The sequence below is a fragment of the Heptranchias perlo genome, chromosome 32 (assembly GCF_035084215.1).
Source record: "Heptranchias perlo isolate sHepPer1 chromosome 32, sHepPer1.hap1, whole genome shotgun sequence".
Lineage (NCBI taxonomy): Eukaryota > Metazoa > Chordata > Chondrichthyes > Hexanchiformes > Hexanchidae > Heptranchias > Heptranchias perlo.
Genome location: NC_090356.1, coordinates 27310086 through 27325023, shown reverse-complemented (window position 1 = coordinate 27325023; position 14938 = coordinate 27310086).

Sequence of the window (14938 nt, the reverse complement as noted above, 5' to 3'; positions counted from 1 at the left end):
CATGAGGACGGCCTCAACCGGGATCTTGGGTTCATGTCACGCTACACGTTACCCCACCAGCGAACAAATGTTATCTGTTTTTAATATAACGGGTCAGTTGCTGTCTTTTCTATGTTTCTACCTCTCTATCTCTGTTTTTTTTTTGTTTGTTGTTTTTTTTTGGTGATTTGTATATTCTGTGAGACCTGGCAGGTAACACCTGTCTGTCTGCACACTGATTGCCTTGGCAACGGGCAGTTGAAAAAACTGTCTGTACTCACCAAGCATTGTTCTGTGAATTATAAATGCAATTTCATCTCGAGGATTTCATTTTCACATCGTTCACCTGACGAAGGAGGAAGCCTCCGAAAGCTTGTGAATTTAAAATTAAATTGCTGGACTATAACTTGGTGTTGTAAAATTGTTTACAATTGTCAACCCCAGTCCATCACCGGCATCTCCACATCATGATCCCATGGTACAGTTTGAAGAATAACAGCATTCCCCCAGGCGTCTTGGCCAATTCCTCAACCAACAACATCAAAAACAGGTTAACTGGTCAACTCATTTGCTGTTTGTAGAACCATGCGACATGTAAATTGTTACATAGGCATTTGTGATAAAGGGCTCGATGTTACCAGGGCTGCGGGTTCGCGGCGGGGGTGCTATTGGGCCCAGTGAAATCAGTCTGCTCCCCGCGCAATCGCAGCCGAATTGGATCCACTTACCTGGTCTTCCGGGTTCCCTACTGCTAAGCTGAGCTGCGGGCGGACTGTGCATGCGCAGTAAGGTCTGTCAGCTGAAGGAGCTCTATTTAAAGGGGCAGTCCTCCACTGACAGATGCTGCAAGAAATAGGAAAAATGACACCATGGAGCAGCCCAGGGGGAAGGCTGCTCCCAGTTTAATGATACCTCACTCCAGGTATCATTAGATGGGGTGAGGAGGAGGGGGAGGACAGAGATCTTCCCCCTGGCGGGTGGGAGGAAGCGGCCTGCCTCTGCCACCAGGAAGGCCTGGCTCGAGGTGGCATAGGAGGTCACCTGCACCACCAACATATTGCCACCTGCATACAGTGCAGGAGGCGCTGCAATGACCTAAGTAGGTCAGCCAAAGTGAGTACACTTACTCATTCCCCTACACTCCGTCTGCCACATCACCGTCCCCACCCCACATCTCCTTCTGCACAGCCAACACTACTCTGTCACATCACCCCTCACACCCACTCAAACCTCATCCTCATCTTACCTGCACTTACTCACCTCGCCAGTACTCATCCCGCCACTACCACTCAACCCAATCCTCATACAATCTCATGGCTCTATCTCATACTCACCCTCTCATGCATCTCTTTCACGGTCAGCCTCACTCAACCTGCCACTACCTGTGCTGCAGCCACAGGGAATGCATCACATATGTGCAGTAGGAAGCGTAAGGCAAACGTGTTGTGAGCATGAAGGGGATGCACAAGGGTGTCTGAGGGTTTGTCATGGTTTTTACTTCTATTTAATTTCTAACCAACTCACATCACATATTACATTGGCACCACTACTGCCACGTCTTTACGAATCTTGTCTGGTTTGTGCAATAATGCCCGTTCCTGAGGATCACAATGAAGACCCACACCTGATGCCACCCATTGTGTCACTGCAGAGTGGGTGTAGGTGTATTTGCAGGGCTCTTTTGTGCAGACGACTGAGAGACGTCGGCGATGTCCCCGGTGGCACCCTGGAAGAATGCGGAGGAGAAGTTCTTGAGGGCAGTGGTGACGTTGACAGCGACAGGTAAGAAGATGGTGCTCAGGCCAGCCGGGAGCAGCTCGGCATGAAGGAGGCTGCAGATGTCCACAACTACATGTCGAGTGACTCTGAGCCTCTGTGTGCGCTGCTGCTCAGAGAGGTTCAGGAAGCTGAGCCTCGGTCTGTGGACCCTGTGGCGAGGGTAGTGCCCTCTGCGATGCATCTCTCTCTGCGGTTGCCCTCCCTCCTGCTGTGCAGGTGGATGTGTCACAGCACAGTGTTGTGGAGCTCCATGTGTCAGAGGTGGACGGCTTGGCCGGTGAGGCTGATGATGCTGTTCGCCCTCCGAGGAGGTCATGACTGCAGCTACGGCAGCCCCCATCTCCGGAAGATGTACATCTGAGGGGGTCCGCAATGTAGGTACATGTGTCTGGACACCGGGGTAAGTGTGCAAGTTGGTGAATTTGATTGTCAGGAGGAGGGTGGTGGAGGCCAAACTTTGTCCCAAGTGACAGAGTGGCCTCCTGCAATGAGTGAGGGTCTCCCCCCCTACCTGTCAAATGGACCTTTGCAGCTACTACAGGCTGATAGCTGCAACACGTCCATTTCAACTGGGAGTGTTTCCCCCAGTATGGGAAACAGTCCCAGTTGTTTCTAAAATCCCACCCCTCCTGACATATTCCCTTAATCAGGTCTGTTAATGACCTGAAATACCTAGGTAAATAGTCTCAAGTGGCACCCCACTGGCTTTAATTGCCTGCGGGAGTCCCACATGCGGGGGCTGCGCGCGCACGTCGGCGCGTCTGTGGGGAACCCGGAAGTGGACGGGTTGGAGCCGGACCCCCGACCTGCTCCGGGATTCCCCGATTTTTGGAGCCCCCCCCTGCCAGGAACGCACCCGATAGCGGGTGCTAAAATGGAGGCCAAAAACTGGGAACTGCCTCGCAGATACCAGGCTGCCAGAATCCAAATTAAGAATGATATAAAAACAACTTACATTTGGTTCACCACTAGAGAAATCGTAATTTAATAATTCACAGAGCATTTCCAGCTTAGTGATGGGGGGCTGCTAAAATCAATTTTATATTTAAGATGGTGGATTTTATTGCACACTCAGAGTGGTGAAGAAATGGAGGTTTGCTTTAATAATATGCTTTTTGGTTTGCTTTCTTTGAGATTCCCATGACAAAAGGAGTCACACTTTTCTTTTTTTATCCCACTGCATTTTGTACAAATACTGATTTACGATGCTCACCTTGTACCTCTAAAGTTTACTTTTATATTACAAGGGCAATTTTGCCGATAGGCATAGATAATATAATGAAAATGTTTCTGTAGGAAAGTACTTTGTGTCTATTATATTGGAGTTTTTAAGATATTTCATCTAGCAGCATGGAAATGTGTCCTTTATGCTACAAATTGCAACAGTAATTTGATGCTAGTCATGGCAATTTATGTAACTGTATGTTTCCTTTTGATGAAAAGCGATTGCTTTTTTTGTAGTCAGGTAACTGGTAGCGGGAGGTGCTAGCACAGCCTTGGGCGGGCAGCAGAGAGATACACGGATGGTGAGCCACTGCGTGCTGTTGTGTTAATTTGTTTCTGTTTTCCTCTCCAATTGACTGACACCATCCCCTAGGCTCCAAGATCTTGTAATTGAGGGCACACCAGTGAAACAGCTTAGTGGCTAACGGGTGTGAAAAGAGGTCACAACATTCTGATCTTTAGCGTACGAGGAAGAAACGAGTTGAAAATGAGCAGTTTGTGATATGGTGATGTGTGACTGAATGACAAACAAGAAATAGTGCAGAATGTGAGCCATTCAATAATAAAGGAAGCAAATAACTATGAATAATGTAATATAACTTTTATGAAATCGACAGCCCACCTTAAATTATACCAGTGTGTAACTATTCAGCGTGAGGACTTATAGAATTTAATTTGTCAGATGTTTACAATATACTGTTGAATTATTTCCAGCTCCTCACTCATCAATCATCCATATATTGGACCCAACAGTTCATTAGGGTCAAGATGGGGATAATTAGTCAGCTCCTAAGTAAAACCTGGACATGTTTTATTATGTAATATTTATGTATGACATTTAGTTCATTTTTGGGAACTCGTTATTTTGATGAGCTGTCTTAAAATAAAAGCGATGGTAGCTGTAGCTTTAAATGGCGCAAATAAATAATCTGGGTAAGTAGCTTTTTTTTTAAACTGAACTGTGAAAGAACTAAGACATGGTTGCCTATGTCCGTTAACTGATTTGATTTCAATATAAAGAGATGAAAATGTACCTGAGTGTGTATAAGTGAAACTAAAAGTCTGCATTTAACCTGTGCTACTAAATATGGTTCTAAACATGGTGAAGTCGATTTGTGCACATAATAATACTATTATAGCAGTGGCAGTGATCAAGCTAAAGTGCGCCTGTCTTAAAATGAGGGTCTGATTGTGTGAAAGGCCATCAGTTTGAGATGAGAAGCAGGATAATTCCAGTAAAAGTCATTCGTGCAAGAAATTGAGATTACAGGACTCTAGCAGGATGCAATTGCCAAGAAAAAAGGCAAAACAGCGTTCGTGTACATGCATGCACACTTTTTCTCACACACGCACATGCATGCATGCAGTAAGCGGGACCCACTGGGCATGCCTCATGTTGATTGGCATCGGTCTTTTTTGCCAATTTTTGCTCCTCTCTCTCTTCCACTCCTGAAGGCACTGATTGGTGCTGGGATGTAGTTCCAGTGTGTCCCCTAAGTGTTCATTCTTTTGTACGAGAGCCTATGTAGTGAGTGTCAGCCATTACTCAACCAGAGACAGCCAAAGCTGGCTTTGCCCTCAACTAACGTCAGCATTTGTACTTGCCAGTAAGGGGAACACGAATAGCAATAAGGGCCAATTAAAGCAACCCGAACTCTGGAGTGCTGAAGTCAATTACAGCACCCCAGATGAGGGCAGCTACCTCAGCAGAGACCAGGAATGGACCCTGGGACCTTCTGGTCTCTATAGCTTAACGCACATAGAATCATAGAATCTTATAGCAAAGAAGGAGGCCATTCAGCCCATCTCGCCTGTGCCGGCTCTTTGAAAGAGCTATCCAATTAATCCCACTCTCCTGCTCTTTCCCCGTAGTCCTGCAGATTTTTCCTTTTCAAGTATATTTCCAATTCCCTTTTGAAAGTTATTATTGAGTCTGCTTCCACTCCCCTTTCAGGCAGTGCATTCCAAATGATAACAACTCGCTGTATTAAAAAAAATTCTCCTCATCTTCCCCCTGGTTCTTTTGCCAATTATCTTAAATCTGTGGCCTCTGATTATCGATCCTCCTGTCAGTGCAAACAGTTTCTCCCTATCTGTATCAAAACCCTTCATAATTTTGAACACCTCTATTAAATCTCCCCTTAACCTTCTCTGCTCTGCTCCAAGGAGAACAATCCCAGTTTCTCTACATAACTGAAGTCCCTCATCCCAGGTACCATTCTAGTAAAGTGTGGTGCCCAGAATTGGACACAATACTCCTGCTGACGCACAACCAGTGATTTATAAAGGTTTACACAACTCCCTTGCATTTGTACTCTATGCCTCTTTTTATAATGTCCAGGATTTCATCAGGGAGAGACTTCAGTTACATGGAGAGACTAGAGAAACTGGGGTTGTTCTTCTTGGAGCAGTGAAGGTGAAGGGGAGGTTTGATAGAGGTGTTCAAAATCATGAAGGGTTTTGATAGAGTAAATAAAGCAAAACTGGTTCCAGTGGCAGAAGGGTTAGTAACCAGAGGACACAGATTTAAGGTAATTGGCAAAAGAACCAGAGGCGAGATGAGAAATTTGTTCACACAGCGAGTTGTTATGATCTGGTATGCACTGCCTGAAAGGGCGGTGAAAGAAGATTCAATAATAACTTTCAAAAGAGAATTGGATAAATACTTGAAGGGGGAAAATCTGCAGGGCTATGGGGAAAGAGCAGGGGAGTGGGATAGCTCTTTGAAAGAGGCAGCACAGGCATGATGGGCTGATTGGCCTCCTTTTGTGCTGTATCATTCTATGAAAGCCCAGACAAGGACTGATCTAGAGGACCACTTACACTTGTTTGTACTGTAACTAGTACTGGTTGAAAACACTGCTACAAGTGATAATATGTTGTATCTACAATAAATTAGAAAATAGCAGGTCTATTGGGAATAAAGGTATAACAACAGTATAAAAACCCATTACAGCTACACATGTTGACTGAAATAGTAACCCTTATTGGCTGAAGTGCCGTTGTGTGAGAACATAAGTTTTTCCTGTTGCCTGGTGATTGGAATCAGTCGGGCGCAGCTTGGTTTGTATGTGTTGTTGGGTAGAAGCATGGAGACCGTTTCAAAGCACAAGATATATAATTTGCAGGGAACCACTGAAAGAACTCTTGCATTGTTTCAGTGTCATGAACTGCTGCGCACTAAATGCGAGCCACCACATGGTAAAACGAACTGTGCTCATTTTGGAGTGTGTCTTGCTGCTGAGGATTCAGCTGCCCTAGCACAGTCTGCATTATCCATCCCATAAATTTTATTTAGCACTTCAAGGCCACCATTACAGAAGGGTGTTAATGATAGGGAATCGGTCACATATGATAGTTAGTTAAAACGCCGTGAAATGAGTCCTCATCAGTTCTTTTTCTCATTTGCATTTGAGGTGGGTTATAATAAGCTAAACATTGTTACACCTTTGAAAGACAAAGTACACAAAGCTTTCGGAGTTATTAGCTTATTGCTTTGTTCTCAACTCTAGTCGGTATTTGTGCATTATAATTTGGTGTCTCAGTATCTTAGGTGATTATGACCATCATTACAGAAGAGGAATGGACAGTCAAGTGCGAATTAAAAAGGATCGGGCTGTTAATGTGATCCTAGCAGAGTGCTGATTAGGTGCTGTTTATGCCTGCAGTGCACTGAGCTGATCTCATACCGTAATTCGAAGTCAGTGCCACTGCGTGTACAGAGTAGGTCTCAGTGTCCCTTGCCGGGGGTTGGTGATGTATGGTGCACATAGCGCCACAGACAGCAAACATTGCATTATTGCCCCCTATGTATGTATGAGATTGTCTGTATTTTAGCAACTAATGCGCTTAGTATGACAGTTATGTGAATGAGCATGACTAGAAAGACTTGCATTTATATAGCGCCTTTCACGATCTCAGGAAGTCCCAAAGCACTTTACAGCCAATGAAGTACTTTTGAAGTGTAGTCACTGTTGTAATGTAGGAAACGTGGCAGCCAATTTGCAAGCAGCAAGGTCCCACAAACAGCAATGTGATAATGACCAGATGATCTGTTTTAGTGATGTTGGTAAAGGGATAAATATTGGCCAGGACACTGGGGGCGAACTCCTCCCTCTTCTTCAAGAGAGTGCTGCAGAATCTTTTACAATCATCTGAGAGGGCAGACAGGGCCTTGGTTTAACGCCTCATCCAAAGGATGGCACCTCCTAGAGTCCAAGTACAAAAATCACTAAAAACTAGTGGACAGGTACAAAAAAAGAATTAAAAAGGCTAATGGAATGTTGGCCTTTAATTCAAGGTGGGTGGAAGTTATGTTAAAGTTGTATAAAGCTCTGATTAGACCCCATTTAAAGTATTGCATTCAGTTCTGGGCACTGCATCTCAGGAAGGATATACTGGCCTTGGAGGGGGCACAACGCAGATTCATCAGACGATACCGGGGCTCAAGGGATTAAATTATGAGGACAGGTTGTATAGACCGGGCTTGTATTCCCTTGAGTAGAGAAGATTAAGGGGTGATCTAATTGAGGTGTTTAAGATGATTAAAGTAGCTGATAGGGTAGATAGAGAGAAACTATTTCCTCTGGTCGGGGAGTCCAGAACAAGCGGACATAACCTTAAAATTAGCGCTGGGTCATTCAGGGGTGATATTAGAAAGCACTTCAACACAAAACGGTAGTGGAAATCTGAAGCTCTCTCCCCAAAAAGATGTTGAGGCTGGGGATCAATTGAAAATTTCAAAGCTGAGATTGATAGATTTTTGTTAAGCAAGGGTATTAAGGATCACTGAACCATGGCGGATAGATGGAGTTAAGATACAGATCAGCCATGATGTAATTGAATAATGGAAGAGGCTTGAGAATGGCCCACTCCTGTTCCTATGTAGCACTCCCTCAGCACTGCACTGGAGTGCCGGCATAGTCTTTGCGCTCAAGTTTCTGGAGTCCAACCAGAAATGTTAACCTACCATTTGCTTTCAGATGCTGACTGAATTGTTGTGCATTTTTAGCTTTTCTATTTAATAATCACAATGAGCAACATTCACAGTTTTAATTTCATGGTGGCTATAATCTTGGCAGATTGACAATTTATGAGTCCTTAGACTCGGGCCAGGAATTTCCTCAGAGCTGCTCCAAGCTCTGCTGCTGTAACTACACTGTAAATGCAGCGGGAACTCGTTTACATGCGTAAACAGGGCCTCCGCCGCACTCCTGGCAAAGTTATGGCGGTGGAGCGGGAACAGCAACAAGGAAATTCCTGGTCTATGCCTCTTGTATGTTTAGGAGGAGATGTATGTTTGAGAGTTCTTTTCCTGTTGTACACCATTAGCCAGTGCAGAGAGCACGCAGTCAACCTGCTCTCTGTACCACTTGAATTCCGCTCTCTAAATGGCGATATATGTAGATGAGAGCATGCAGGGTGCCTTATCTCCAGTTCAACCCCCTGCCTTGTGTGATCATTTTATTTATATATATTTTTAAAACCCCATAGATTATTGCTCTAACCAATGTTGCCAGCAATAGAATACTACATTAAAAAATTAATTCTTGCCAAAAGACAGTGCAAGTATGACTTTAATAATTTAATCAATGTTGTGTAACTGTACATTGCCAGACCCTAATTGCAGCACAGCACGTTTAGAGGCCATGTGAACACATAATAAGTACAATTAATCTGGAAACTGATTGTTTCATTGGGTCTGATACCCCGAAGGACAGAGGAGACCCTGGTGTGAAGCAACAATCAACTGCCTTCATTATTATGGAACTATTCGCCAATGGCCAGATAATTCTTTATAGATTTGTGCTGCGGATTTATTATACCTGCAAGTAAAAAAAGTAATGTAGATAAGGCCAGCGAGGAATAGAACAGGAAACAGATGCTGGTTGCTTAAGGCTACACAATTGACATAAGGAATGCTGATATGGTAAACATGCTGTTAATTCCAAGTGCTGCTATTCTTCTCTTTCTAACCTTGAATACTTAAAGCTGAAGTCTTCTTTTTTCATAATGACTTGCTTGTCTTTTCCAGATCAGTTTCATAAATGGAAAATGAATCAACCGGTAATCTTAGTGTACTTGTGTCGATTTTATAGCAGAACTTACAGTAACAGGACTAGTACTATAAACCCCAATTTTTTCCCCATTCCATTTCCTCCTATCATGTACGCTGGCAACCTTTGTTACCTCAACCAAGTGGGCATTCTTCATACATGACCAGTTCTGGTCTCCATATTATAAAAAGGATATAGAGGCACTGGAGAAGGTGCAAAGAAGATTTACTGGGAAAACTGAGAGGTTATACCTATTAGGAAAGATAGAGTAGGCTGGGGCTTTTTGCTCTAGAAAAGAGAGGACTGAGGGGCGATCTGATAGAGGTCTTTAAGATTATGAAAGGGTTTGATAAGGTATAGAGAAGATGTTTTCACTTGTAGGGGAAACCTGAACTAGGGCCCATAAATATAAGATAGTCACTAATAAATCCAATGGGGAATTTAGGAGAAACTGTTTTACCCAGAAAGTGGTTAGAATGTGGAACTCACTACCACAAGGAATAGTTGAGGTGACTAGCATAGATGCATTTAAGGGGAAACTAGATAAACACATGAGGGAGAAAGGAATAGAAGGATACGCTGATAGGATAAGATAAAGTAGGGAGGGTGGAGGCTCCTATGGAGCATGAACACCGGCATGGACCTGTTGGGCTGAATGGCCTGTTTCTGAGCTTTACATTCTATGTAGCATTGACTGTGTGTGTTGGCAGGCTGTTCGGGCATCAGATTGGAGCTTGATGATGTTCTTATGTGCACGTTCACTTGTCACTAGATAACAATCAGGAACAGGAACCCTGGCTGATTCCCTGCTCCCCCTCCCCCCCGCCCTGCTCACATTAACCTAGGGTTCCTGAGGCCAAGAGTAGCATCTTGACTGTTGCCCTGGCTGAGATGAGCTGACTGAGCACAGGCCAGGGATTGAACTTGGTACCTTTCTGATCTTTATGACTTAGTAATACCATCAGACTGAGGCATTCAGTCAAGGCTTGGCACTTATCTGCTGGGAAGGATAGATTCTTCTGGCTTGCTCCCATGAACCTTTTGGCAACGTGGCTTGAATGGTATAGGCAGAAGGATGAGAGTTAGCTACCTGTCCACCCTGTGGGCCTAGATATATAAGAGGGCTTAAACGAAGAGCAGAATGGCTCATTAGTACTGAACCATTCCTCTTCCTGCTCCCGAGATAGAGAGAAGCATTTAAACAGTGAAAATCAGCATGTCCTCTGACTCACGGTGAGCAATGTCACAACAGGTTTTCTAATGCTTCATCTGAATTTTATATTCCTGGAGACCGTGGGGTTGATATTAACCCCCGCATGACAGGCGGGAGAGGTTTGGAAGTGGTGGGGTGGGTTAAAAATTAAAAATCGCGAAATGCGACCCAACCCGCCAGGTACGCGCCTGCCGCCATTTTTATAGCGGTGGGTTGCATGGTGTGTCTGTACCCCGTTCTCGAGAGGTGGAACTGTTTATTATAATATTTAAATCAGGCTCCCACAGTGCGGGTAGGAGCCTGTTTTAATTTAATGCTGGCCTCCCTGGTTTCCTAGAGCTTGGGAAACCCGGCAGCTAGATGGAGATGGGAGCAGCCGGATCAAGCAGGTCAATGCTTTTTAAAGAACTGCTTGTAAGCCAGAAGGAGCAGGAGTGCTTCCCCTCAAGCAAACCTTCTGCTGATCGCGACCTCTCCTCACTGCCACGATCGGCTGACCTCCCCCCCCCCGCTCCCCCCCAACTCCAAACTCGCAATCCCGAGCCTTCCGCCCTGCGATCTGCCGACCCCCTCCTCCTGCTCCGCGATCTTTCCCTATTGCCTGTGACCGTCCCCAACGGAATCAAAAAATGATGATGAGTTCCTCCTGCTAAATTCAGCAGGGTCTCTGCGTTCGCGGGATCTCCAGGTCTCCCCCCTCCCCCACCCCAAAAACATGCTCCCTCCCCGTAAATATCGGGGCCCATGAATTTACTGTCTTGCTGCATGCCAGAAAGTAAATCGATCACATGATCCAACCCTGCCTCCCATTTAGTTATAATTAATTTCCAATGTATGAAATAGTGTACAGAACTCATTTTTAAAAAATAGGTTTCTGCTCACTAATATTTCAAGGATCACCTCTTGCCTATATTTTAAGCAAAGCAAACAACTCATTTAAGTGCAGTCAGCTGCTAAAATGGAACCTGAATTCAATTCCTGTTGAAATCTTCCCCACATCTGTTTAATATATTGCAAGAAAATTAAACTATAAAGCACTGGCCTCATTTTATGTTTTGATTTGTGACAGCAAACTATTAAAAATCAAATTGTTGCTTATTTAATATTTAGAAAAGTAATATTAAATAATATTAAAAGCAATTAAAATCTGGATGTCCTGACTTTCAGCCAAAAATGGTTCATAAATTGATGGTCCCCTTAGTGATTGTATTTTAACCAAACAATATTTGCCTCATATACTAAATTTCCCAAATCAATTTTAGTGTTTTTTTCACATTTACATATTTATATCATATATACCTTCATATCAAACCTGTCCTTTGATACCTGTTTTACTTAATGATTGCATTGTTTATTAATACATTCATCATCCATATGATTGATTTGTAGCTTACTTGTAAAATTCAACTAATTTGAAAACATAAAAATGCAGCCAGTTGGAAAATAATTGAAAATTGTTTTTTTTTAATTGAAAATTTAAACGCAAGGAACCTGAAAGCATAAAGTCTTCATGATTAATTCATTCTGATTAATAAACAGATTGAGTTTTTGATCTTTTCTGTGCTTTTCCTACCCTGTGCAACATGTCAGAAAACCTTGCTACCAACCAGTGTTGTAGCAGCATCCGAATTGTGGCTGCCACAGTGAATATGTCACATCCCTATCGTTTTGAAGTGTAAAAACACCACTGAATTATTAGCAGGGTACAGAATGTCTGAGCTTTAGCAATTTATCCACCCACTGTTTCTAGATTAATAGAAACCCACTGTTGATGCACTCTCATCAGGCTGCTGATCTTATCCAGGGGGCAGTTTAACAAAATCACTAATTGTACATGTTCACTTTCCATGACCTTGGGCACAAGCTGCATATTTCAAATCCTGATTAAGAACATAAGAACATAAGAAATAGGAGCAGGAGTAGGCCATATGGCCCCCCCCTCAAGTTTGCTCCGCCATTCACTAAGATCATGGCTGATCTTCGACCTCAACTGCACTTTCCCACCCGATCCCCATATCCCTTGATTCCCCTAGAGTCCAAAAATCTATCGATCTCAGCCTTGAACATATTCAGCATCCACAGCCCTCTGGGGTAGAGAACGCCAAAGATTCACAACCCTCTGAGTGAAGAAATTCCTCCTCATCTCCGTCTTAAATGGCCGACCCCTTATCCTGAGACTATGCCTCCTAGATCTAGACTCTCCAGCCAGGGAAACAACCTCTCAGCATCTACCCTGTCAAGCCCCCTCAGAATCTTATATGTTTCAATGAGATCACCTCTCATTCTTCTAAACTCCAGAGAGTATAGTCCCATTCTACTCAACCTCTCCTCATGGACAACCCTCTCATCCCAGGAATCAATCTAATGATTGTTTAAAATTATCGACACGCTTTTTGTAACTCCATATCATTCTCGCTGTGGTGTGCACATGCCCACCTTGCTTACAGGTAAACACTGCAATGTGAAAAGTTTTTTTTAAGGAAGTATATTATCAATGGGTTTTGAGGTGTTGGGTGTAAAATTGGTCTTTGGCAGTCGCGCAAAACGGGCGATAACGAATCGGCAGTCCGTTTTACACTCCGCTCTATTTTCTTTTCCACTAAAGTTAAACGGGTGTAAAACGGGCTGCCAATTGGCTATCGCCCATTTTGGCTACGCTGAAGGCTAATTTCACCCCTGGTGAGTGATTGATGCACTTGTTACTCATAAGGATAATTTAGTTGATATATTCCTCACAGCTTACGTGGTCAGTCATCTCGCATCTTTTATCAGGCAAATCGTTTAAAAATGTAAATTTGAACTTTATCACATTTTAAGTTACTTTCCTTGAGTTTTTAGGTTCCCCCCCTTGCCAGAACATGCACCCTTCTCTGAGCTAGAGGGAAAGCAGCCAACCTTTGCTAGATCCGTCTCAGGGCTGCTCTTGAACTCGCCTCCAGGAAGTGCCCAAGGGCAGAGTTAAGCCAACCTCTAAATTTCCCTCCCCTGTGGGTGGTGAGAAAGCTCTGCTTTGGGTGCATGCTAAAGCCTTTCTGAGACCAGCAACCCAGCATGTTTCAAATGATCAAGAAGCATTCCTCTGATCTCTCCATGCACAATAGTGTGGCATGTCAACATTCTGCACCCACTGAACTGCCTGATTTTATATTCATGTCTTCAACCTATTGAAAATAGGGCAGAAGGCAAATATATATACCGAAACCTCTGGAGGAGCTGCCATTCCCATTGAAATTATTCAGAAATTGATTTGCGTTGTAGAATGAAGACTCCAAGACATCATGGGGTCAATTTTAAAATTATATTGCGGGTGCGTTGGGGGCGGGGGTGGGGGGGCTTCAAAAATCACAGAAATCCCGAGCGTTTTCGGAACCCGGCTCCAACCCGCAGAATTTTGGGTTCCCCATCGACGTGTCTGGATGTGTGCGCAGCTCCCGGATGCGGAAATCCCTCCGGCAATTAAAGCTGGCGGGATGACAGTTAAGACACTTACTTAGATACTTAAAGTACTTAATTTTGCCCACATTAAGGCAGGGGTCCGATTTTGAAACATCTTCAGCGTGTTTCCCGTGCTGTGGCAGACGTGTTTCAGCCAGCAGCCGGTTGCACATTCAAATGCTTGTTCGACAGATGGGGAGAAAAGGTGAATCCTTGCTGCAGAGCACTTTTGGTTGCGAGATCTTTGTGCTTTCACTGAAAATTCTTACTTTCCACTCACAATTCTTCTCATCTCACATATTTAACAACTTTTCGGACCCCCTCAAACTCACACCATCAGGATGGGGTGGGGGGGGCAGGGGTGCGGAGGGGCCATGGCTGCATTCACCAGTACATCTGCACTTCCGCCACTTGCAGCTCCACAACACAGTGCTGGGCCACAGGCACCTGCACAAGAGCACAGAGCGCAACAACAGAGAGAGAGTCGTCGCCACAGGATCTACAGACCAAGGCTCAGCTTCCTGGATCTCTCTGAGGAGCAGTGCATACGGAGGCTCAGAATCAGTCGCCAGGTAGTCGCAGACATCTGCAGCCTCCTTCGTGCCGAGCTGCTCCCGGCTGGCCCGTCGCTGTCAAAGTCACCACTGCCCTCAACTTCTTCGCCTCCAGATCATTCCAGGGTGCCACCGGTGACATCGCGGGGGTCTCTCAGTCATCTGCACACAAGTGCATAAGGCAGGTTACCGATGGCTTATTTCGCAGAGACTCGCAGTACGTCAACTTCCCCATGGACGACCTCAGCCAGACAGAGAGGGCAGTGGGATTCCACTCTGTGGCTGGCTTCCCACGGGCGCAGGATGTAATCGATTGCACCCATATAGCAATACGAGCATCTCCACATGAGCCAGGAGTGTTCATCAATAGAAAGAGTATCACTCTATCAACACTCAGCTTGTTTGTGACCACTGCAAGAGATTCCCCCATGAGTGCGCCGGATTCCCTGGCAGCTGCCACAATTCCTTCATACTGAAGGAATCCAACATCCTGCCGCTCTTTCACGTACCGCACACCCTTAAGGGCTGGCTCCTCGGGGACAAGGGATACCCCCTGCACACGTGGCTCATGACACCTATGAGGAACCCCATCACCGAGCAACAGTGTTGCTATAACGACAGCCACATCGCCACCAGGTCTACAATTGAGCATGCTATAGGCTGCTCAAGATGCGATTTAGGTGCCTTGATCATTCTGG